Source organism: Trachemys scripta, chromosome 8 (assembly GCF_013100865.1).
Source record: "Trachemys scripta elegans isolate TJP31775 chromosome 8, CAS_Tse_1.0, whole genome shotgun sequence".
Classification (NCBI taxonomy): Eukaryota; Metazoa; Chordata; order Testudines; family Emydidae; genus Trachemys; species Trachemys scripta.
This window is the reverse complement of record NC_048305.1, coordinates 31,102,499-31,128,749: the sequence shown is the minus strand read 5'-3', so window position 1 is coordinate 31,128,749 and position 26,251 is coordinate 31,102,499. Positions and strand designations below refer to the sequence as shown.

The 26,251-nt window shown below is 41.6% G+C and overlaps 1 protein-coding gene across 1 annotated transcript in view; it reads right to left on the bottom strand.

The window, feature by feature from the left end:
* Positions 1-26,251, bottom strand: part of KCNIP1 (potassium voltage-gated channel interacting protein 1) — an 853,580-nt gene that overhangs the window by 578,107 nt on the left and 249,222 nt on the right. The gene's annotated exons all lie outside the window — the stretch shown is intronic.

The window sequence follows — 26,251 nt, the reverse complement described above, 5'->3', positions numbered from 1 at the left end:
AGGCATAGTAAGGGTCTCGGGAGGATGCTAGGGACCTGGGCTCTGTACCAATCATGAATGAATGAAAATCTACTCAGTGGAAAATGGTAGTGAACTAGCTGTCAAAGTCGCAGCTGTATGGAATGCACACTCCTGCTGATTAATATTGTCACATAAAAAGGTAGAAAATAACATTCTCTTAAACTCTTCTGAGGCACAGGATCCAGGGAAAGGAAACAAGTGTGCAACAAGAGTGGGGGTAGGGGTGGGGGGAGCAGATAGTAAATTTCAACACGGCCACTCTCCGTACACCTTTTGACATGTCAGATGCATGGGAAATGCAGTGGCTGATAACCTAATTCTGTGCAACTCATAAAGCGTGCATATGTGTGTGAAAGAGAGACATACTCTTAGGATATTAAAAACAGCATATTATTGAAGCAAACGCCTATGAGTGTCAGATTTTTCTTGGTGGGATTTTTTTTTCCAAAAATTTGATCCAGGACATAATGTAGCAAATATTAAGTTACATATATTGCTAGGTTTGCGTTGAACATAGGGAAAGGGAGGTAGAGAAAGAGTTAATGCCTCATCAGGTATCTGTCAGAAGAAGAATTCATTTGGTATTCACAGATGGTGTCTTAGAGTAAGGCAGCATCTGTGCAAATATTGCATTTGTTTGAAGAAATTCATTCTTACATTGCAGACTAAAGTATATTGTCCCAAGAGGTTTTCTTTGCTTTCCTGTAACTTCCTAATGAAGATTTTATCAAATTCAAACCTCAATGCATCTGAAAATTAGAAGTCCTAAAAAGCCATTTTTACTGGGGATAAAGCATTTGGAGAGTTAATATTCAAATGCTTGCAACCCTGCATTTCTTGCATGCACATATATATGTACGTCCCTTGTGTGCATCAGTAAACAGCTCTCATTTAGTGCTTGATCACAATACATTCATGGAAAATAGAGAATTTTGTTTGTTTGTTTGACAACTTAAAATAGGAACACTTGTGCATTTTAGTGGAGCATCTTTTTTAGAAATAGGACCTTGGTATCTAAGCGCAACCCTAACTGAAGGCACATCAGAATTGACAACAGAAATTGGGTTACTGCACTGTTTCCCCTTCCGTAAGGGTGTGTCAAGTGGCTGGGATATGTAGTATGTTTGTGAGTTCACAAAGGTGTTTTTTATTTGCACCTATTGTCATTCACACTTGAGCTCTTCTGGGACGTTGTCCCATAGCTGAGATCCTGGCACTGATAGATCCTACCATCTGATAGTCTAACTCTGGGTTTCTCCAAGCTGCATTGTCCTGGAGGACCGTACCTGTCTCAGAAGGCCAGGGAGAGCATGGGAGCTGTACAGTTCTCCTTAAGGTATACAGAATTTGTATTAAACATTTACACCATTTTTATTTAAATATTACCTAATTCTAACAACAGCAAAGGAAACCTGGTGTTCACTGCATCTCCCAGCAGGGCAGGGCAGGGCAGGGAGGATGATGGTAGGTCTCCGTAGCCATCTCTTTGCAGAACAACAACTGCTTCACACAGGTGTCTCTGAGGTAACAAGATCTCAGTGTATTCAGAGCTTTACGTACACCGGGATTTTTAATTCTGGCAGAGGTCGATGTATTTGCATCAGCTTTTCTTGCATAGGAGATGCACTGCTCTATGCAAACATCATCAGGCATCCCTGATCAGAAACGTGCTCCCACATTCACCAGGGAAGGAGTAACATACACACCAATAATTACAGGGCAGTTACTGTAGTCATGAGTAACTGGTGCCAAGAACCTGGTGCTGCTACCTATGAAGAGCTAGTGGCTCATGTGGTGCTGGTTCTCCACCTTATTTCCAGCTTCTTCTACAAGCTTCTAGGCTCTTCAATGGAAACAAGGAGGAGCCAAACTAGCTGCCTTTACTGGGAGCTAATCCTACACCAGAGAAGGAAACAAGAGCTGTTAGCATGGACTGGAGCTGCCAGCCAAAAACCACAAAATAAAACCACAGAGTGTTCAGAGGAATAGGGAGAGATGACAACCAGGCTGAGGAACAGATTCAGACAAGAAGGAGACCAAGCAGCAAGAGAAGCATGGGCAGCACGAGAGAGGAAGTGAACAGATTGGAGTGGGAGAAGAAATGAAGAGCAAAATGAGTGAGATTAAAAGATTAAGAGATCACATTCTCTGGAGAGGTGAAACTACAACATTCAAGACAGTTATAAATAAACCAATAATTTACTAATATTAGGTCCCCTCAAAAGCAGCTTCTGGTGTTTCCACAGGGATGCTCTGTGACGGGGTAGGAGGAAACAAGCTCTTCAAGGTGTGGTTTATACAATGAAAAAACTAGTTGAATTCTTGATCTAGATAAAGTTGTTGCTTTCTAAAAATCAATGAGCAATTGCTCCTGTCACATCGTTCAAACACGAAACCACACACGAGTCTACACAGTGAGTCACCCGTTATGAAAAACAACATTACAAATGTAAGTGCTCTAAAGTGAATCTTCACAAAGAGCTAAACTAATTATAAAGAGATGCCACAAGGAAAGCCAGATGGAAATTAACTCACTTCAGAATTCCTCCTGACACATATTGGACGCTGTCCAGGAGGAAAGCATAACACATCAGCCTGCCCATGTGGAGAAAATGTGTGGGAGAAGGGGATGTTTGGTGATAGGAGACCAGCTCCTGTTGCTGTACGCTGGTGGGAAATAGCAATTGGGTGCTAGGCAGAATGGGGGAGACAGTGTTTCCTATACTCCCCATATTCGTTATTCTTTGAGACTAGGTTTTTCTCTTGGCTAAGAAATCGACACTGACAGCTTTTAGTGAAATAAAGCCATTCCATTGAAATGAGGAAACCAGATTCTGTATATAACTGATAATTGCAGCCTTTGATCGTGTCATGTGCAATGTATAAGAGTGGCAGGCTATTAGAACAGGTTCCCAGATCATTATGTCAGAAGAACCCTCTGACACACATGAACCCACAGCATAAGTCTCGTAAAAGCAGGACCTCGAAGTACAAGGACACGCCAAACTCTAATGAATTTTTATGTATGCATACAGACGTAATAGGCAGAACATTTATTTCTACCAAGATGAGTTTGGAGATTTACGGACTCAAGAGGTAAATATTTGTTTGCAATTTGATAAATGCTGATGTTCACCTCACCAGTCTACATATGTATTGCTGCATGTGTTCAGAACATTTCCAACAAAGATAAGTGAAAATCTCTGACATGGCACTGCACTTGAGAAGTATAGCAGTACTGGCTTTTTAGTTAACACCCTATATGGCAGATGCAGTGAGAGGTTCAGAAAAATACCTTGCTGATCCTGGCTGCAGCCAATTGGGAAACTCTTATTTGCATACTGTGATCTAATTGGCTAGCATTGTTCCAGGCCTCAGTAACTATTGCTGGTTTCTTCAGTGGTCGGTACTGACCAGTTGTATGACTATCCTACCAGCTAATATAGCACCAACAATATTATTCTTACACACTATGAAACAGTATTCATTATATTAACCCCTTTGCTGCATTTAACATGGCTGCCTACTTCTGTGCTACCACAAGGAAACTACATTTCACAGCACAGTAGATGCTCATTTGTTGAACATAGCCAGTAGGTTTGGCCGCAGTGCGGCAGTTAATTACAGTTGAGTACATGTAAATATAGTGGCAGCAGTTACAGAATTAAATTAATATTGATCTGATCCGAGGACACTGATGGGGTTAATATGCTCTCCTCCGACTGTGGGAAAAGTTCAATCATCACAGAAATTGCAGGAACAGGGTGATTGGGATCCTTACAGCCCACTCCCTGTCAGAGGATGAGATCCTGCTCCTTTGAAGACAATTGGTGTTTTACTATTGGTTTCAAAGGGTGAGAGACCAGGCCCTTATTGTCATGGCTCTAGCAACTGGTTTGCAGTGTTTTTGCTGGGGGGGTTGTTACCATTCCATCACACAGTTCCAGACCTTTGTTATTTTCAGGGTCTAAAACTGGAACAGCCAACTAGAGTTCTGGCAAAACATCCACCTATTCCTATAAAGCAAAGCGGGTATCTGGAACCTTCATTGCAGGCTCAGGGCAAGCAAAGGTCCTCCCGGAAAATGTCAGGATGCTAAAATCACTGACACTTGTAAACTTTTTTTTTTTTTTTACTTATTAATTTCATCCAAGGTATAGTAATGTAAACTTACATAATAGGAGTACAAACAAAACTGCCTCATCTGCCCCTTGTCATTCAGGCCAGAATTGTCACTCTTGGTTGACTAAAGAAGGTACCTACATACAGATTTAGATGGCAAACTTAATTTTTGCCTGTTGGATATTTGGGGCATTGGAGGGGTGAAGCGCAGAGTGCTGCTGGGTTTTGCCTCCATTCACATAGCATGATGTTTGGAAGGACCTTCTTTCATCATACTGTGACTGTTTCAGGAGGGCATTCTATACCCAATCCACACTCTAGGCCGGATCCCGAGGCAACTTGTTTCTTTCAAGGTTAGGTGACCTGTGGCTGCCTGTCCTCTCTCTGCACATATGATGGTACCACCTCCACTGGTAGGAAGTTGGGAGCATAGTAAGAAATAGGCAGTGAATTGCGCTGCCACCATTGGCATCAAGATAGAAATGCCAGCGGCCATGATTTCAGTTGTGTCCCCTGAACTGCATCTTTGGCAGATGCTCACAAACAGAAATCTGCAATGTTAGTAGAAATACCACTCTGTTCTGGGGAACAACCCTCTGGGTATGAACTGCCCTGGAATGCATAGCTGTGGCTGCTTCTGGTATTATTCAGGCACAACTTCCTTCACTAAAGATATCAGGGAGGGGGGGAGAGACACATTAATTCTGTATCGTCTGGTACAGTTACTAACACACTGCCTGAGATGACAGGCATACAGATGCAGATGCTGCTCATGAGTTACTATGGCTGCTCCTACACCCCTGCCCTCACTTCCTTTCCCCTTGATTTTTAAAATAGTCCATAGAGAGAATTGACTTCCTTTAAAAAATCAAAACAAGGAAAACAACCTGCTGCCTTTTTTTTTTTTTTTAAGAGCAGGAAATGAGAGTTTTTGTTGCTTAGCAAACGTTTAACTGATTATTGTCTTAAACTCCCTGAGCTAGTTCCTTCCCCCCCATGTAGGAGTCTGAGCCAGGGCTGTGCCAAGAGGCTAGCAGAAGGCCTTGTGAACTATGAGCCATGTGGATTCCATTGCTATTGAACTAGAACTCACTACTTGCTTTAATGCAGATAAGAAATCAATGGCATGATCTAGCCCTAAGTCCAAACCTTGTGTGTTGACTCGACATGCAACAGTGCTGTGTTGTCGCTCTACCCTGAAGGACCACACAATCCAGGAGCTCAGACCTAGAGAGCAAGTGGCTGCAGATGGACATCTACAGGCAAAAGCAGCTGGTCAAGAATAGCCCTCACTGGAGGTGATCCTCAGAGCTCAGAGAAGAGACAACTGATTGCAGACCCTTTGCTGCTACCGGGGTTCCTTTCTCAGAATGAGGGTGCCATTGGAGAGGAGGAATCCTAGCAGTTCAGGATTGGAGAATTTGAATCCACAACTCCACCATGACACACACACACATTTGGCAATGCTAAACAGATTATCCATGGAACCAAGGATAAAAAGCATCAGGTATATTTAGGGTATAGAGGTGAAATATAAGGATTAATTAATGTTGTAATACAGGGCATACAGGTCTCAGGGCTATTTAGATGAGCCAAATTAGGCTTTGGGTCTTAGGAGAAGTTAGCTATATTACAAAGATAAGTTTGCATGAGTAAGTTAATAATAAATCTGCTGAGCTTGTGTCTATGTTTGTGATATGCTGATGGTTCAAAAATAACTGCTGCATTTGGATAATAATGTCTGTCAGTAGACACTACAAGATGACCATTGGTAGTCGGGGTGAAATGTTAGAGACTTCCTTAAGGTAACTGCCTGTGACTATTTTGATAAGATGTCATAAATGTTAACGACTATAAGGGGAGCTAATGAGTTAGCCTATGAAAAATTGGGCACCCCAAAAGTAGGGGGGATGTGGAAGTTCAAATAAGGAAAAGGAGAGGTAAAGGCCTTCATAAAAACATTAACTCCAGTGGGTGTGACGGTAACACATTATAAAAGCTGTATCCCAGCCTGCATGCCTGGGTCAGGGAGACACCAGGATGATGACCCAGGGTGGGGGTGATGATGATGGCAAGGATGAGGGTGAGGAATAACACTTTGGATTTTTCCATGAGGGATGGTGTGAGTCATGCAAATACTATGCATTCTGTATGGGGGTCTCGCTCTCCTTTACTAAACTGCAGTATGTGTATTGTTTGGTTGGCTAATAGAAGTAATTATTATTGATAGAGCACTATTTAGTCTCTGTTGTGCATCATGGAGTCCCCGTTCTATTGATAACCTCTCTACTGTAGTCCATCTTGGGGGTGCTCTACTCTCATAGATTAAAGTAGGTGTAAACCCTCACCTTGGGATGGGTAATTGGTTAAAGTAACCCATAACTATAGATAAGGCGACACAGAAAAAACCCTTTACAACTTTATATGTTGTGAAAAGGAACAACACTTCACACCCAAAATTTGATCCTCCCTCCAACCTCTTTTTGTGTTTACTGAAACCTGCAAAAGAAGCAGAACTTGCTTTCCAGTCCATGCATAGTTTACATATTGCTCACAATTGCATTTCCATCCGTTTGTTGCATTTCATTGTCTCACAGAAGGCTCTTGGTCTCAAAGCTAACCTTGCTTCTTTGTTCCCATATGCCAGCTTTTGAGTCTTCCATCCAAACTGTAAATATGATTTGCCTTTGCGCTTATAAATATTTCATAAGCTTCTTTAAATTCTCCCTCTCTCAAACATACCAGATACAAATGAAAAATCCTTACACTGGGCCTCCACATCCATAGATCTAAATTGTGGGTAATATTCAAGCTAGAGAATGCCTTGCCCTGCTATTGGGAAACCTACAGAATGAAAGAGGCAAATCTCTGCCAGACAGTTCCTTTTTGTAGCAATGTGCCTGTGTGGAGCCCCATTCACTTCAGTGAGGTTCCACACAGGTGCAGCTGGTATGCCATCAAACGCAGGATCGGAACTGTAGACAAATGGTTCTGAGGGTAACACAAATGAGTTTGCAGGGTCGCATAGAGCAGCTATGTCACAATCTGATTGTTCCAGGTATCAAATTGTGAACACTTAATTCCATTCTATTTGGGTTCTTATATTGCACTCATCCCTATGATAGATAATTGGATCAGTAGCTAGCAAGCTGGATAGCAATAAACTGGGAGTGAGACTTTTGCTTTGGGTCTGTGTAGGTGTGATAATGAATCATTGAATGGACCCAGCACTGTCACTCTCTCTCAGGTTGAGTAGCGAATTTATTCACAAGCTGTCCCATTGATTTCAGTGGGTCTGAAACAAACAGGTGGTTGAGTCTCACCTTCTATTTGCCATTCACTGGAAATGTTACAGGCTGAATTCCAGTCGCTGTTAAAACTGTGAAACTCCAGAGTAATTCCGCAGAGTTACTCTGGAATTTCACTGATGTGAATGTGAGCAGAATCTAGCCCTACAACTCCAAGCAAATAAATAACATGCTCTGCCCCCGTACCACCGACTTGGGATCATTTGAAGATACCCTCTCATTGCTAACACAATTAATGTTACCAGATCTCAAAAGCCATCCAGTCTCTGTTTCTGCTACGACCGTAATATATTTTTCATAACTTTGAAGTCAATAATTAATAATGCTAAAAATTAGATGAAATAGACCTGATGTGAAGCTAGAGGATCCATGTGAAGCTGTATGTAAATAAGGGACTGATGCTATTATTCAAAATATCAGAATTTCATTGACTTGATGAAGTTTGTAGTAAATGATTCAAAAACATGACAACCTGCAGCATGCATTTAATGCCACTCAGTGGGACATGGAAAACAAATAGATAACTTTAGTTTTCAGTAAATGAAAGGCATTGCTATTCATTAATATTCTGAAAGGAAAACTGATGACTAACACTAGCATAATACTTTGTTAGTTACAAAAAACTGTTAAAGAACCCTGGAACCCTGGGTTCAAATCTCATCTGTCCTCTCTCACCTTAAGTTTTTAAAAAGTAGCTAGAGAGAGAGAGAGAGAGAATGGGCAGGGGTATCCAGGTTTGGTTGTTTGAATGAGTGGGGGTGTTCCGGTTTGGTTGTTTGAGGCAGCATAATTGAGATTTTAAAAATCTGAAATACTGCGTTCTATTACTAGTATCAATAAACAGAACGTAAAACCGACCTAGTCTCTGCTCTGCTTACTTTATACTCTAAATTAGACAATGGATACAATTCAGAAATGTAAAACCTCAGCTTTCTAGTGGTGGTTTTTCCCTATGTACTTCTATTGGGCTGGATTATGACTTTTGCAGCAGGAATGTGTTTTCAGACCAGCTTTGAAAGAGAAGTAGGAGGAGGTTCAGTGCACAAGAGGAGGGATAGAGCTCCAAGTGTATAGGCGGTGTGCAAGGAGGAATGAAGACGAGAGTGAGAGGAGGGTGCAAATGTGACATTAAGAAGGGCAATATTGGTGATGCTTCCACAGAAAGAGAGGGAGTAGGAGAAAATCAAAGTAGACAGATGGGCAGGGTTAGATTGTGCAGAACCTTGTAGAGAGGAGGACAAGAGGCTTGAACTTGACAGAGAAGGAGAGAGAGAGCCAAAGGAGGGATCAGAAAAGAATGACTTGTGTTGGGTGCCAGAAGATTACTTTTCTAGCAGAGATTTATAGATCTGATGAGGTGCATGAAAGCTGTGTGGAGGCCAGAAAGGAGCAGGCTGTAGCATTCAAATGAGACAAGGCTTCTGCAGTGGAAACTGAAAGTGAAGGATGGATTGTAGTGATGTGGTAAAGGATAAGCTGACATCGTACATGGTCTGTGGGATCCGTACCCCAAATGGCGGGTATACAAGATCTGAGCACCGTCTGTGGATAGGCTGGAGACTTTAGTCCACTGAAACAAGCTCAGGCCTTGCCCCTTTCAGCCCAAGGAGGAGTTCCACCTAGGCCTAGTCACCAGGAGGCAGGGCCAGAAGGAGTCACTGGGCTCCCATGATTGGGGTGGTTCCCACTGGAGAGATCCCCACCAGAAACACCTGACCCTGGTCCTGGCCCTGGGGCAGGGGAAATGCCTAGTGAGGAGGTTGGGGCACCCAGGGAGGAGGCACATGAATCTGAACATAAGAACATAAGAAAGGCCGTACCGGGTCAGACCAAAGGTCCATCTAGCCCAGTATCCTGTCTACCGACAGTGGCCAACGCCAGGTGCCCCAGAGGCAATGATCAAGTGATCTCTCTCCTGCCATCCATCTCCACCCTCTGACAGACAGAGGCTAGGGACACCATTCCTTACCCATCCTAGGCTAATAACCATTAATGGACTTAACCACCATGAATTTATCCAGTTCTTTTTAAAACTCTGTTATAGTCCTAGCCTTCACAACCTCCTCAGGTAAGGAGTTCCACAAGTTGACTGTGTGCTGCGTGAAGAAGAACTTCCTTTTATTTGTTTTAAACCTGCTGCCTATTAATTTAATTTGATGATCCCTAGTTCTTGTATTATGGGAATAAGTAAATAACTTTTCCTTATCAACTTTCTCCATATTACTCATGATTTTATATACCTCTATCATATCCCCCCTTAGTCTCCTCTTTTCCAAGCCTCTTTAATCTCTCCTCATATGGGACCCATTCCAAACCCTTAATAATTTTAGTTGCCCTTTTCTGAACCTTTTCTAGTGCCACTAAGCGTGGTGCTTGATCCAGGGCTGGATTCTGACTTTGTAGGAGGGATGGTGGGTGTTTGTGCAGACACACAGGGCTGGGTTCTGGGACCTCATCCCCTACTGTGGGAAACCCTTTCCTCACGGTTTCAGGAGAATGTGGATATGGGTGGGGAAAGAAGACAGAGGAGTCAGTCGTGATACCAGGGCTTTGATCAGTGTGTCTGAGCAGAGGGTACCATCTGGCAGCGATGGGGAAAAGTGGGAGTTCTGTCTTGATCAGTTTTAGGTGAGACCTGCAACCTTTTCATCCCACCGCTGTTCCCAGAGTGCCATTGAAGCAATGCATTGGAAGGAAAGGGCTCACATTTGAGTAGTGAAACCTGCTTTTTCTGGTACCCCCTGAAATCTACCTGAGCACTGTACAATGCCTTTTTGCAAATTCCGCCTCCTTTACTTTTTAAGAGGCTTTTGATTCTAAACTAGGAAACAATCTGAAATAATGGCTTTGCTCAGGATAATGCACAGGATGCTGGAGAAGTGTGACTGCCACCACATTATCAGGTGCTAGTAGCACCAAGAAGCTATTGCCAGGTAATACCACTCATAGGCAATAGGGAACTCATACAGATTCCTAAGAGAGTGGCGGAGGGATGTTTAAGAGGATTTTGGGAGATGAGGTACAACAGTGGATCCTAAAACCCCTTATTTACCAAGAATAGATCGGGGCAGCAATAGTGTAAACTGTGCCACACACAGCGTGCCTCAGGACCGGCCAGCTCTAGGGGAAAGATGGCAGTTCAGTCTCTGTGTACCTGTTCAGTCCTGGGTGAGTCTGCTGAAACTGCCAACTGTGATGGTGATTTCTGTAAGGTAGCCACTTGTCTGCTAGAAGCTGCCCAAACATCACCTAGCAGGTATCAAACAGTAGTGGTGATTGGACAGGAAAGCCCTAAACTAGACTGCAACAAACGATGTAACTTTATTTATTTATAAGCATTTCTATGCCACTCTTCACTGATTCTCTGAGTCTTCCCTAAATATTTATGGATTTATCCTCACAACACAGCTGTAATGTAGGGAAGAAATACTGCTGTTTTGCAGTTGAGGAAACCAAGGCAGAGAATTAAAATGAATAGCCCAAAGTGACATGATTTTTATGTCAAAGCCAGGAAAATTCTGATCAATCAATTCCCAGTCCTGCACTTCAGACACAAGATTACATTACCAAACACCTGAGTCATCTCATATGTGAGTTGAGAGAGAAAATATGTGTGTGCGTGCACATGCAAACACACACTTGCTGAGAATAACCTGAATCTCTGCACCATTTGTACTTCCACATAGTATGCACATGACTGACAGGCAAGAATCCATGTTTTGTGTGTGTTTGTGTGTGGGGGGGGTTCAGCCGTCAACAGAAGACACAAGCTGAGGAGTTCTAAAGATATGTCAAAACGACATAAGAAATAGGAGCATTAAATGTTGATCAGGGTTAATAACTCAGTCTTGCCTACACCGTAAGCTAAAGGCCAAGAAGTCTAGTTGGGAGGTGTGTGTGTGGGGGGGAGACAATGTTTGCTTTCTTGGATAACTGGAAATACTGTAACTATTTTATGTTTGCTTGTTCGGGTGGGGTTACAGGCAGAGAGGGAGGGGGACACTTTCAAGTGATCTCTTTCTGGCATGTATTCCTGCCTTAATGCCCTTGAAAGAGAAGTGCCGGTCACTGAATAGATGTTTGTAAGTACTGTGAAGAGTTAACTTTCTATTTTTGCTTCATCACAACAACATTTCACCTCTCTCCACAGGGTCTTGTTAAAGAGACTAGAATGGCCATTATTCACCCTTAGGTAGCTTCACCTAGTGTAAGGGTAAATCACATCAGATAAAAAACAAGAGAGGCTGTATTTGTACATTTGTCTGGTTTTGTGGTGAATTTGTTAAGGATGCAAGCAAGACCAAGAATTTAAACATACGCCTGGCTAAGTCCGAGTCTCAGTAAGGTCACATTTTCTTATATTCCAATTACTAATTTAACTCTGCTTTATCTGAAACTGAATGCAACCTTCATTATGGAGTTACTAATGAAGACTGCAGATTATGAAATTGATTCACAGCATCTTAATCTTTCCCATTTGAAAACAAATCCAGAGATAAAAAAGTTCCAGCAACAGGCTTGTTGTGATGATCAGGCTGGATATAACAATCCTCTAAAACTAAGGTCAACTTTGCAGGTTCCCCTAAACATCAGCATCAGAACCTATTATTGTCAGGATGTTCTGCACACTAAAAGAGCCAGTGAGAAGTCCATCCTTTCAGCACATACTTGCAGAAGCTCTGCCTTATGGCCTGTTTGGGATAAATAATAATTTGGCTTTGAAGACACACTGTGACAAAGGTCCCTGTGACAAAGTTAGTATCTATGTGGGATAGATACTGTGCAGGAATGCGGTGATTGCTTGATTGTTATAATAAATAGGGCCATACTCAGACGCATGGCTTAGTTAAATGGGAGTCAGAGAATATGATCCTCTGCTGTGATCCAATCATGAACAATTTTCAAATAAAAGATATAGAATTTATTTTAATACTAAAGGCAGGTTATGCTGCTGCACAATGGGCTGAGGGAAGCAGCCTCTTTCCCTGCTTACAGGGTCCACAAGAGATAGGCACAATTGCAGACCCCGTGCTCCCTCCCTATTCCCCTAGCTATGCATGGTGCCCAAAACGGGGTGGACTGGGCAGGGCTAAGGCCATGTCTCTGCATCCTGCCATGTGAACCCACAGTCAGCAGAACAGCAGATCTAAGCTGCAACCCCCTAGAGTGGTGTAGGAGCAGGCAGCAATCACGGAGAGTTACACACACAACACCCCTGGGGTTCCGCTAAGCGTTCTCAGGTATGCAGGGATTGCCACCTGCAACAACAAACAGCTGAACTGCCTACCAAATAAGAATGGAAGGTAAATGACACCAGAGGAGCTAGATTCCATTTTAAATCTCCAAATGCAAGAGAGATATAGAGTGAGGCCTGAGAAGGTGGCAGAATGGTATGATCCTTAAATTGGAATTTCCTTACATAGGGGTCCATGCCTGCCACCACACAAGTTAAGAAATTTAGCACCCGGTCTCAGACCTTTGTCCCTGGGTGTATCTGTCTCTAACAATCTTAATAGAAGAACACAGACCTATTGTTATTCCCATAGAGTTAAAACTCACTGAGAATTTATTCATGGGCTACATTTGAAGAAATGTTTGAAGGATTAATGGTCATTTTTGCCTTTGTTCCTTGTAGCTGAAAGATTCTTCAGTAGCAGCTGAAGAATAATAGATAATTTCATGAAGAACTGTTCATTTTCAAAATGGCTGCCATCTCCTATTCTCAATGGTACTGAGGCCACAGACTACCCTCAATTAGGTGGCCATTTGAAAGGGGATCTAGATCTTACCAAAGATGCCCATCCACTCTTCATTTTCTCCTCTCCACCTGCTGACAGCACAGTGGGAGGACATCTTCCTTGAGAATAGCTTGGCTTTGCTCCCGTTGGGAGTAATTAGAGGTGATGCCCATTTTGAAAGGACATCTTATTGCTTCAGTCCCATTTATAACAGCGAGGGAGATAGCTGTCATTTTGAAAGAGGGCATGTATCTGGGAACAGGCTGTCTGCTCAGTTCTATTCAGAAGAATAGATGGCAGCCACTTTGAAAGAGGGGTTAGTTTTGTGACCATCTCCGGAGGAGCTTTTAGTCACCATACTTTTCTGACAGCTAACCATCAAGTTATGAAAATAACAGGAACAAATAAACTAAAAGAAGAAGAAATCAAAAAGTAAAGAATATGAAAAAAAATCCAATGTCTTTAAAAAACAGTTTAATCTAAATTGGGACTGCTTACCGCAGGGTGGCACTATGAGATGGAGTTTATGTATGGAAAATGCACAATTGAGACACCAAAAAAACTTAAATAGGGAGTTGTTAATTTCCTGGATTAGTTTTACTTGGTTTTGGAGTAATTACAAGATACCTATAATGTGTTTCACTCTAACTCAAAATTATAAACTCTCAACTGTCACTCAACTTTAGCAGAGTTTATAAAAGAATTCCATTAAGGACAATAGAAGATGAAGAATGACTCCAATAAAAGGGACATATGCCGTAAATACAAGATTGGCCGGTGGACTGAATTATTACTACAATTGTATAGTAATTCATCTTGAAGGACTCTGAACTGCTTGATGAATCTCATACGTGCATCATCACTGACAATTATTTTCAAATTGTGTTAAACGTAGTCATCACGATTGTCTCTGGGCTCATAAGCAAATCAAAGAACAATTTAAAATGCAGCCAGCTCTAGGTTGGAGGAACAGCCAGCTGGGGAACAGCACACTGCCAAAAATGGGGCAGAAGTCAGGCTATCATTGCAAAGACGTCTTTAATATTCCTGCAAAGAAGCAGAAGCTTGACTTTTCAAAAAAGATGGGCCCACATGAAACCAAAGTTTGAGGATGTTGAGACTGGAGTTCACGTTTGGTCACGAAGAGAGAGGGAGCACAAATCCAAGAATCTCTGCCGTTTGGCTGTAGTGGAACTTAGTTTCGCTTATAAGGTGTAATCTGAGACCCGCACTGCATGCAACATGGTTTATCTGCCCCAGAAGGCAGAAGGACAGAGTCATCCTTGCCAAGATTTGATCCTGCTGTCACAGGCCAGAGCCTCCGCTGATGTACATGCTTGTAGTCCCATTGCGGTCCACAGAGCTATGCTGATTGTACAGCTGCTGAGGATCTGGCTCTGAATGGTTCAAACCTAATGCTTACCCCCTAAGCAAACAAACATGGAGAAAAGAAAGGTTTCCCATTAAAGGTAAAGAAATTTGTGTATAGTAGGCAGTGTCTAATTCGTTCTAGAATTGTGTGAGGAGATTAGCTCAGAAACTAACATTCCTAAGACAGATACCCATTGTCCAGCTGGGAGTGCAGTTCTCACAATGGTGTGCACAATATTGAAATGTCTTTATTTTTTTTATTTCCAGTAACGTCCAGAGCGTACTAGGTCATTTCCAAATGTAGGAAGAGGCCTGAGAAGTACACCCAAGTTGGATATTGCAACTACATGTACAGTTACTTACAAGGACCCTCCGACTTCAGTTCCATGATACACTAATGTTGTGCATGGAATTTTGGTGCCCACCTTAGCACATTTTTTTATGAGGCAGTTCATAGTCTTAGAAGCTCAGCATTCAGGTGTGTAAGCCTGTTTTAATTCTGCGCTTCGCAGTGGATTTAGGATTGCCTTCTCCTCTCACAGGTCCCCTTCACAACAGAACATTCAACACTGAAAAAGTGAAACCAAGAAGGAAGGAATGGACTGCAGGGGAGAACATATACATCCGCAGGGACATTTAAACACCACTGATCTGTTAGGGTCTTTATGGGAAAGGAAGGAGGGAAGAAAGACAAAGCTTTGGTCATAATCTGAAGTTCACATTAGGAAGCCTGACCACACTTGTCCTTCCTTTGACATTGCTAATTTTCTGGCTGAACAACTGAATCATTGGCAGATGTAGATCACAAAGCTCCAGACTGTTCTTTGTTTTCCTTTCTGATTCCCTCAATACGACTTACGCAGAAGAGTAATTTTTTATTTCAAATGTAATTCTTGTCAAAGAAATGAAAATAAAAGAACAGACTATCAAAATCACAGGAGGCAGGGCTTTTGCAATACTCCCTTTCAAGCTATGAACAGTGCCATGAGAATTTCATTAACGCAGCAGAAAAGGCCCTACTATCAAATAGACATAATGAATATAACAAATGCAGCCTTTGAATTCAAGGCTCTATTTGCACACAAAAATGTTCACAGCCCCATGACTATCACAAGCAGTTAAATATGAAGGATACTGTTAGTCAAAGATAATTCCTTGCTTTTTTGTGGTGCTTTCTTATGTATGTCAGCTTCTTGGTTACAACCCAGTCGAGCTGAGATTGCACAGGTGTGACTCAGGGCAGCATATGGCATATCTGTATTTAGAACAAAGGGCTCTATCATGACACTCTTGGTTTTTTTTTAAATCAGAACTCCCCACTGATTTCATGGATTGTTAGTAATTTTATTGCTGATATATCAGCCAGAGTGGAATCAAACTCTGTCTTTCTTGGCTGTGCTGGCTTTGTCTTGGTAATTGGATAAACATCAGTAGTAATGCATTGCCAGACTCTGCCATTCTTCCTCATAGAGTAGTAACTTACTCCCAAAGTAATCCCATTGAAATGAATGTGCCTGCTTGTGCAGCATTGTGCTCCAGAGTGAAAAAAAAACCGGGGGGCTGGGTGGGAGGGAAGGCAGAGGCAGCATCTGGCCTTTATGAAATAAGCAGATCTGATTGAATAAACACAAGGGAAAACGTTGCTGCCTGTGAAGATACCACCCCCCATAGTTTTCAGAGCAAAACATTTTAAAATACATTCTCTCTTATCTATCTGAGGAATACTCAGATGGCTAAAAGAATTCCAGCAACCTAACATTTTCTGTCCTCTCAGCTGGAAAGCCTAAGGTTTCCAAATTCACCTCACAGCATCCAGAAAGAAACTGGAACATCAAGTAAACTTCTAGGGCCTCTGGATACAGTGTTCCAGACCTTAAATCTTGATACTGTCCCCTGCCTAGGGTGCTGTAAACTGCAATGGCAATAAAGATTTAAAGAAAACCATTCTTTGTCCCTTTTGTGGGTATCACAGCACACAGAGAACATAAATTGGAGACTCACCTGACTGCTTACCATAAAAGAGATAGCAAGATGCACTGATTTTTCCCATCCATCTAAGATATGGCTGACAATGTGAACAGAGAAGTGTCATGTTCTAAACAGGATCCATTTCCAGTGACATGAAAAAAGAGGGTTCATGGACTAGAGAGAAGCATATAGTCCCAGGATTGAGCTCTCAGAATGAGGGCTGTAAGTCTGTCATAGTAAATTTGGGGAGGGGGGGGAGAAGTCATGATAGTTTCATAAAACACGGAAATTAGGACAAGAATTATGGAGAAGTTAGATGTGTTCTATAATAACCATGGTGCCTTAGTAGAATCAAACCTCAGTTTTTATTTTTAATATATTTTAGGGGTACTACATGACTCATAGGCATCTTAGTTGCTACCCCCTCCCCAATAATTATTTGCATTACAGTAGTGCTAGAGGTCCCAGCTGAGATCAGGATCCCCATATGCAAGGCACTGTTCATAGTTAGACAGTCCCTGTCCTGGACTCAGTTGTGGCCATGCCACAAGTCCTGAGTAAGGGGCAGAATGCAACTTCAGTTCCTCAGGAGCAGACCCAGAGATGGATGGTTTCCCCTCTTGCTCCTAGGGAGGACAGAGGAAGTAGTCTGTGTCAGCCATACACCTGGTACAGATTACTTCCCATCACCCCCACACTCCCACCTTGCACAGAAAGTGGATTAGCAACCCCGCAGAAGCTGCTCTCAACTCCTTATGCCCCCCTACTCCCTTGCATGGCAGGATAGACAGGGTTCATAAACTGGCCCTAAACAGAAACAATAGACAGTGGGTGGCATAGGAAGTATTATCTTCATTTTACAGATGGAAAACAGAGGCACAAAGTGGCTTGCCCGAGGAAGTTGATGGCAGAATCTGGAACTGAACACAAGTTTCTCAAGTCCTTGTGTCTGCATAAGAAAGCTGTTGTTTCTACGTAGACAGTCTGTTTTCTATTTTTTCCCACAAACATTGTAGTGAAATGTTAAAGTGGTGCCTTGATGCTTTCGTTTCCCTTTCCTAGCTTTGCTTTATGGCCCTGGTGATCTCATGCTTGCAAGTGGCACTTGCTGAGTCCCCCCCAGTCTGCCCTGCGTGTCCTTGCAGGGATGCTTCAGAGCCTGGCTCTTTAACAACATCCAGTCCTATGGGCTGTTCTCCTACAAGTCTCAATGTTCATCCACCTCCTCACCAATAGTCCCAATCATTGGATATTTTGACCTTTCTAAATATGAATTTTATTGCAATCTGTGTCATACATGACAACTACAATTTCTCTCTCATCATTGGACTATTTATATCTTCGACTATCTGCTATGATGCTTGGAGTATGCATATATTAGACCTGTGCTAACTTGGGTGCAGTTTTTCTGCTCACACTAGTTTCCACTCAGTGAATCATAGGGGCAGGGTAGTTGCCAATGATTTAGTTACAGCGCCCTGATTCTTTAGTTGGTTCTGTGCCAGATGTAGCAAAGAATAGAGTGGCCTGGAGGTTACTGTAAACTTTGTCAGCTGGTCACAGCCCCTAAGGGACCATCTGGCAGCTGAGGATTGCTGGAGCACATGGAAATTCTGGCCATACACCCTCTCTTTACCCCCTATTCCTGGACTGCAGGGGAGTATAAGCCAACAATTCTCGTTGGATGCCAGCATGGGATGCTCCTCGGTCTAATTTTGCTTTTTCTTTTGCAAGGATTCATATGAATATTTATGTTGGTTTCACTCCTTGTGTATTTCACAGACCCAAGTTTCAGTTTGCGGTTCAAGTTTGAATGACTCTTAAATCTTAAAAAAAAAAAAAAAAGCCTTTCCTGGAAACCACAAGCCCCAAATGATTTTGGTGCTAAAAGTATTAATAGATCTAGAGTTGCCTGGACAGCTTACTACCCTTTGGAGACTCTTCAGGGATATATGGTACCAAACTCAAACCTAGTGCACCTTACGGCTGAATGTGATTCTTTGTTTAAACTGTCAATCTTAAATGAGAATCAAACCCAGGTGCATTTCATTATGAAAAATTCTTTCCACTCTGGGTTGTATGTCAGCTAAACAGGATAAGTTATGCAACATAACCATTACACGTTCTTATGGCAGAAAAAAAAACAGCATAATGAAAACCTTTCACTACAAATTTATTTCCTTTGATGCTGGTAAATCTGCAAACCTTTCCTGCTGGAAATCCACTCTGTCTGGGGAAGAGACATATTGCAAGACTGAAACATAGGTCTTGTGTTCTATTTGTTCTGTTGCCATTCAAAAGCAATTTCTCTGTTGTGCCTTGATAACAATTATTTGCCAAAATTATTTCCCCTATTTTTGGTACCTTCCTGTGATGGCACAAAACATTTCAAAATCTGGGCTTTGGCATTCAATATTCCTGTTTACTTTCATTGATATTCCAAAAATATTAACTAGGCTTGAATTTACATACTATATAAGTATTCATATGTGCACAACAATTGCTCTAGTCTAGACAGAAGATGCAAAACAGATCAGTATATGCATCTGAAATGGTCTCCTTGGTACAATCGGTTTGACATTAATACTGTTTAGAAAGGGGTGTCAGAAGCAGAGTGTGCTGAAGCCCAGGCTATTAATATCAATGAAGGGAAGGACTCATTGCTTGGAGGCGGGTGGAGGAGGGTGGACAACTGTCCATTTTATTGGGTTACTGAAGATTCATTGACAAAGGACGTCTGCATCTTAAATGGATGGCAAGATTACTGTATATTGCTGAGGAATGCTGCCTTCAAAAGCTGTGACACAGAGAGAACAGTTAACATCTTTTATCACTGCAAGATGCCCAGCAGCAACACAGCACAACGGTTAGAGGAAGAATGGGGTCAGTTCCAGCACACAAACTCTTGCAGGGTAGCAGGGTTGGTGGGCAATTGCAAGCTGCAAACCTCAAGAGGTCTTGGATACATTCTGCTCCAAAATTAATGACTCATCTGATTTTCCCCATACCAGTCTAGAACCCCTAACTCCTATCTTACCTGGCATCCTATCAATCTACCTCCTCTCATCCTTTCCTCATTTTCCTCTTGACCAATCCCATCTGCTCAGAGTGACAGCTACTGATCATTCTACTGTTGCCTTGAGCCCATACTTGGTACTTATCCTACTTAGGGGGCTGCAAACATACTGTATACTCAGGACAGATGTAGTAATATAGCTAAGAAGTAGCAAAGGGCAGCTGGATGGGCAGGGCCGGCTCCAGGGTTTTTGCCGCCCCAAGCAGCAAAAAAAAAAGCCGCGATCATAATATCTACTGCCGCCGCTTCCGTCTTCAGTGGCAATTCGGCGGCGGGTCCTTCGCTCCGAGGGAGCGAGGGACCCGCCGCGGAATTGCCGAAGAGCCAGATGTGCCGCCCCTCTCCGTTGGCCGCCCCAAGCACCTGCTTGCTGGGCTGGTGCCTGGAGCCGGCCCTGTGGATGGGAATGGGAATGGAGGCGGGAACAGGACTGAGTTGCGGCATCTGAATTGAGGATTTGGATGCACAAGATAACACAAAAGATCTGTTACAGTCACACTTCCTCTAGTTCTGTCTTCTACAACATTTGTGGGCACCTCAGAGTGCACACCGAAAAAATGGTACACGTACATAAGACAGGTGTGCAGAGGATACAAGCAGATGTGGCCCCAAATGCTGAAAACACATTAATGGAGACTGGGTTGAATAAGTGTGAGGAGGAGAGGAAGGGAAAGAAAAGAATGGGGAGAAAGGATTAATAATAAATCATTTCTTCTTTGAAATGATTTAATCTCTGGGAGCTTTTGACCTGCCCAAACAGTAGCCTGTCTTCCTAGAATTTTGCCAGGCTTCAAATAGTCCCACTTCTTTTATCACTGGGTGGCCTTGATTTCCTTTAGCATTTCTTCTCTTCTTCATGGGAAATTTCTATCTGTATCTGGCATCTGTCCTCCACCTTCCCTGTGTTCACTGAAGTTAAGAATGCATCCGTTCTTTTTAGGACTGTCTGCTTCTTTTGTCAATAAATTGGTTCTGAAACCCTGCTGAAATTCTTCCCTCACCTCCAGTTCCTTTTGTACTTAAAGGATTTCTACTTATTTATTGTAACCTCTTGTGCAATCTTCTTTTCATTACTCCTGCTTTGCTTTGCAGTTTTTTCTTTTACTCTGCTCAATGTTAGTCTTTAGTCTTCCTAGCCTTCCTGTATAATTACATCTAATGCCTTCACTCAGCTAGACCTCTGTAAGCCTGCCTTTACATTCTGACTTTTCTCAGCAACTTTTAAAGAAATTTGAATGTGTTTTTTGCCATCTAACTCATGGGCACACAGCAGTCTCTCATTCAACACTTAGTATTTCCGTGTCCAATTGCTTTTTACTATTCATGCTTTATTACATTTCCATAAAACTAGTGCTTTTAAAAAGTGCCCAGACTCTGTAGCCCACAGAATAGGCACTACACATTGGCAGAAGCAATGAACATTTCCCTGTGCTGCCAAGCCAACATGGGTACACACTAGAAAGCGAAGGAAGAAAAGAAAAATCAGAATCTGTCAAATGACAAGATATACACAGAAGGTGGAAGAATTTAATGTTAGGCTTCTAAAAATCTTATTATCAGAGCTGGCTGGGAACTTTTGGACTAAATTTTTTCCATCAGAAAATGCTTATTTATCTAAACCAAAAGCTTTTGTGGAAGTGTATCTGTTTTGATTAAACTTTTATCTGGAAGAGTTCTCAGGTCCAACATAGAATTTCTGACCAAAATGAGAGAAAGATTTTTTTATGAAATGGAATTCTTGTTTTCTGGCCAGCCCTACTTACTGCAAATAATGGAATGTTTAGGAGAATGATCTGACAGTATTGCTTCACTGATCTTATTCCTCTTTGTTGAATTGCGAGAAGATATTTGCACTAAGGGAATGAAGGGTGTTCTCTTTCACTTAGGTCTGTTTAACATGTATGAGATTCTTTTGTATATGGAGCATGCAGAGTTGATTTGAGTAAGGAATTATTTGAAAGAGTTTACTGAAGAGAGAGGAATGGCACAACACTCTTAATAGCTCACACTAAACCATGGGAGTGGAAATTGAACTTCTTCCATTTCCATTCTGATTCATATTTAAATTACAGTAGGTTCCTTGGAGGCAAATGGAATGTGACAGCCGGTGAGAAATTAAATGGAGAGTTTAAGGGGCAAACTTGGTCCTTGGATGCCAGCAGCTTCCAGTGAAGATCAAAAGGACTTCCTCTAGAAGTGACCTATAAGGACTTTTTTTTGGTGGCCCTTTTTGGTGATCTGTTTTGGAGGGGCAAAATTTCCATCCTTTCTCCTACACCCATCACAAAGATATTTTTCTGATTTATTTTTACTGTAGAAATATCAAATTGGTACTTCCCTGATTTTGCTGGGGTCAATTGATGAAGCAAGACTGCTGAATTTTTAACAGAAACCTCCTAAGTGTCTGTTAGAAATTTGAGTTAAATTGATGTGAACCAACCCTCCAAACACTATGTTTTAATTAATACTGACCTGATTGGCCAGGCTGAGCAAAGTGCAAAACACAAACAATCCCTATAAAGGGTAATAAGGAAGTGATTTTTTTTTTAAATTCTTTCTTTCTAAACAATCTAAGTTGTTGGTAATACAGGATTTTTTTTAAAATAAAACTGTACTTGAAGGTGTACAGTGGAAAATGTATGCTTCCTTTGCTCAGTGTTAAGATACCTCCTGGGCATCTGAATGCATCCACATGCGTATCAGATATGTATAAAAATGAACATGTGCTTTTGGAATCTGTCCCTTTGACCTTTAAGATTAAGCTGCCTCAGGGCTTGGTTTCTTTGTAGAGTAGGGCTGTCAAGTGATTAAAAAAATTAATTGTGATTAATTGTGCTATTAATCAACAATTGAATACCATTTATTTTAAATATTTTTGGATGTTTACTACATTTTCAAATATAATAATTTCAGTTACAACATAGAATACAAAGTGTACAGTGCTCACTTTATATTTATTTTTGATTAAATATTTCCACTGTAAAAAAAAATATTTTTCAATTCACCTCATACAAGTACTGTAGTGCAATCTCTTTAGCATGAAAGTTGAATTTACAAATGTAGAATTATGTACAAAAAAAGCTGCATTCAAAAATAAACCAATGTAAAACTTTAGAGCCTACAAGTCCACTTAGTCTTATTTCTTGGTCAGCCAATCACTCAGACAAACAAGGTTGGTTACAATTTGCAGGAGATCATGCTGACTGCCTCTTGTTTACAATATCACCTGTGAGAACAGGTGTTGTATGGCACTGTTGTATCTGGCGCTGCAAGATATTTATGTGCCCGAAGTGCTAAAGATTCATATGTCTCCTTCATGCTTCAACCACCATTTCAGAGGACATATTTCCATACTGATGATGGGTTCTGCTTGATAATGATCCAAAGCAGTGCGGGCTGACGCATGTTCATTTTCATCATCTGAATCAGATGCCACCAGCAGACAGTTCATTTTCTTTTTTGGTGGTTTGCGTTCTGTAGTTTCCGCATCAGAGTGTTGCTCTTTTAAGACTTCTAAAAGCATGCTCCACACCTCATCCCTCTCAGATTTTGGATGGCACTTCAGATTCTTAAACCCTGGGTCGAGTGTGGTAACTATTTTTAGAAATCTCACATTGGTACCTTCTTTGTGTTTTGTCAAATCTGCTGTGAAAGTATTCTTAAAATGAACATGTGCTGGGTCATCATCCAAGACTGCTAGGACATGAAATATATAGAGAATGCGGGTAAAACAGAGCAGGAGACATACAATTCTCCCCCCCAAGAAGTACAGTCACAAATTTAATTGACGGATTTTTTTTTTTTTTTTTAAACAAGCATCATCAGCCTGGAAGCATGTCCTCTGGAATGCTGGCCGAAGCATGGAAGGGGCATATGAATGTTTAGCATATCTGGCATGTAAATAACTTGCAACGCCAGCTACAAAAGTGCATGTAAACACCTGCTCTCACTTTCAGGTGACATTTTAAATAAGAAGCAGACAGCAGTATCTCCCGTCAATGTAAACAAACTTGTTTGTCTCAGCGATTGGCAGAATAAGAAGTCAGACTGAAAGGACTTTTAGGCTCTAAAAGTTTACCCTGTTGTGTGTTTGAGTGCAATTATGTCACCAAAAAAAAAATCTGCATTTATAAATTACACTTTCACGATAAACAGTTTGCACTTCAGTACTTGGATAAGGTGAATTGAAAAATATATTTCTTTTGTTTATCATTTTTACAGTGCGCATATTTGTAATCAAAAATAATAATCTAAAGTGAGCACTGTGCACTTTGTATTCTGTGTTGTAATTGAAATCAATATTGAAAATGTAGAAAAACATCCAAAAATCTTTAATAAATTTCAGTTGGCATTCTATTGTTATAAGTGCAATTAATCACAATTAATTTTTTTAAACACGATTAACATTTTTGAGTTAATCGCGTGAGTTAACTGCGATTAATTGTCAGCCCTACTGTAGAGTTAACTTTGGTTATAACTCATGCTTTGCTCCTAATTAGAGTCCTGTTCACACACAAGTGAGAGTGAGGTGGTGCTTTTAATTCATGTTGGCTGGCCTGTTGTGCTAACTTGAGATGTACCCTAACTCGTCAGCTGATAACACATACACAGTGCAGCTAATCCATTCACTCTGTAGTTTGAATGTAATTTCTCAGTGTAGCTGCTCTTTCTCAACTAGACTAACCTGAGAGGCTTTAACCTGAGTGTAGATAACTCAAGCCAAGTCTGGAGTGAAAACATGGCCTAAGGGAGGGAGTATTGAATGTGCCTCCAGAAGTGAAATGTGCAAAAGCTGTGCTGCCTGGGTAAGCGAGTGTTCCATGGCATATGCACGTGTAGCTCTGAAAGGGTGTGGCTCTTTCATAGGGGAAGGACCCCTTAGCCCTGGTAGGAAATGCTGAGAGGAAGTTCAAGGAGGCATCTTGCTCTTCCTTGTGGAAGACAGGGGAACATTCCGTTTTAGCAAGTGGGGAGTGGCATTCTGCTAATAAACAGCTGAACGCTGAACTCATGCCTGTGTTTTGATTCCTGGGACTGGGCCTGCTTGTGTTGATCCACCAACAAGTCCAGTGTGAGGTCACATAACCAATCAGTCAGTGCACTTGCACAGAGCTTATTCTTTAATTGCTTACAGCATATGCAAATAAACACCTATGCAAATGGCCACTTGTGTTGCACATACAAATGAGAGCTCTTGAGGGTGCCTGTCTTGGCAGGTATATTCATCTCACCTCTTTGGACACTCGCTCTTTCTAGGAGCAGGCTATTAGGGAAAAGAGACTGCACACTTCAAACATTTCCATGCTGTCATTTAACTTGAGAGATCCTTCTTCGAAGGGTGCCGGGTCACTAGTGGAGGAAACCCATCTTATTGGATACTTTATTTTTGGTAGTTTATTGTTTTTGCTATTATTAATGCTGTGACTAGTCCTATCTCCTTTTGATTGCTCATATTATCAACTATTTAATATCATGATGTATTTCCTGAGGGTTACTCAAAAGGATTAAAGAGTTACTCGCATTACAACATTTTTCTAATGATTTCCCATGAGAGGCAGGAAGACTTTACTTACATGTAGCATCATGGCTTCATTGACAGAACAAACCCACAAAACGTAGCTACATTATTTTCTCTTCTATAATTTTAAAACTTCAGATTTCATTGCAAAATCTCCAGTGATATTGATTCTGAGTTATTACAGGTAACTCTGAGCCTAGACATGTTTGGAATGAATCATTTGAAAGGGAAACTCTTACAACTATATGAAAATAAAAGGCTCATGCTTTGTTAATTTGCTTTCCAGAGTATAAATATCCCATTCTTTCTCTCTCCCTCTTGAATTAATCTTGGGTGTATATGTAACATTGAAATTCCTTTGCCATCTAACCATACCAGGCTGAAAGGAAGAATGAAGGGTCTGATCTCATTTTCCTCAATATATAGTCAAGATATTATTACATTTGCAGTACACCTGAGGATCCTAGTCAGGGATCAGGGTCTCAGAGTGTACCAGGCACTGTACAAACAAGTAACATAGATAATCCCTGTCCCAGAGAGCTCACAAACTTGGATTTTCACAATATGCAACAGGTGAATAAGAAAACAAATGGGGCAGGTGATTGGAAGGACAAGGTAATGGCAAAGAAAGGTGCAGAGGTGATCACCAACCTAACCATGCCAGAGTAGTGATTTGTCAGTGTCACATCAAAAATAGGGTTGAAGGAGAGATTGAAGAGGATAAGAAAGTGTTTTGCTACTTTAGACAGGGTAGCTTTCCAATGCAAAGTAAGCAGATCCCTTGTCCTAATGACATCAGCTTTTAAATGGATGACATTATTTGCTGGCCTATTTATTCAAGCAACATTAGAGAAAAAATCTGTATAGTTCAATATGGTTGCCTGACAAGGCAAGGACAAAGGAGAATGTTTAACAAATAACATGATCAGCAGCTTTTCCCTAATGAAATAAGGCCTAAAGCCCCTTCGTTTACTGTAACACTGAAATCACCATGCATGGACCTCCCTGTACTTCAGAGGTGGGGAACCTTTTTTCTATCAGCGGCCATTGACCCACAGAAAAAATCAGTTGCGGGCCACACACAGCCCTGCTGGGGGGGGGGGGGGGATGGGGAGGGTGGAGGCTCGGG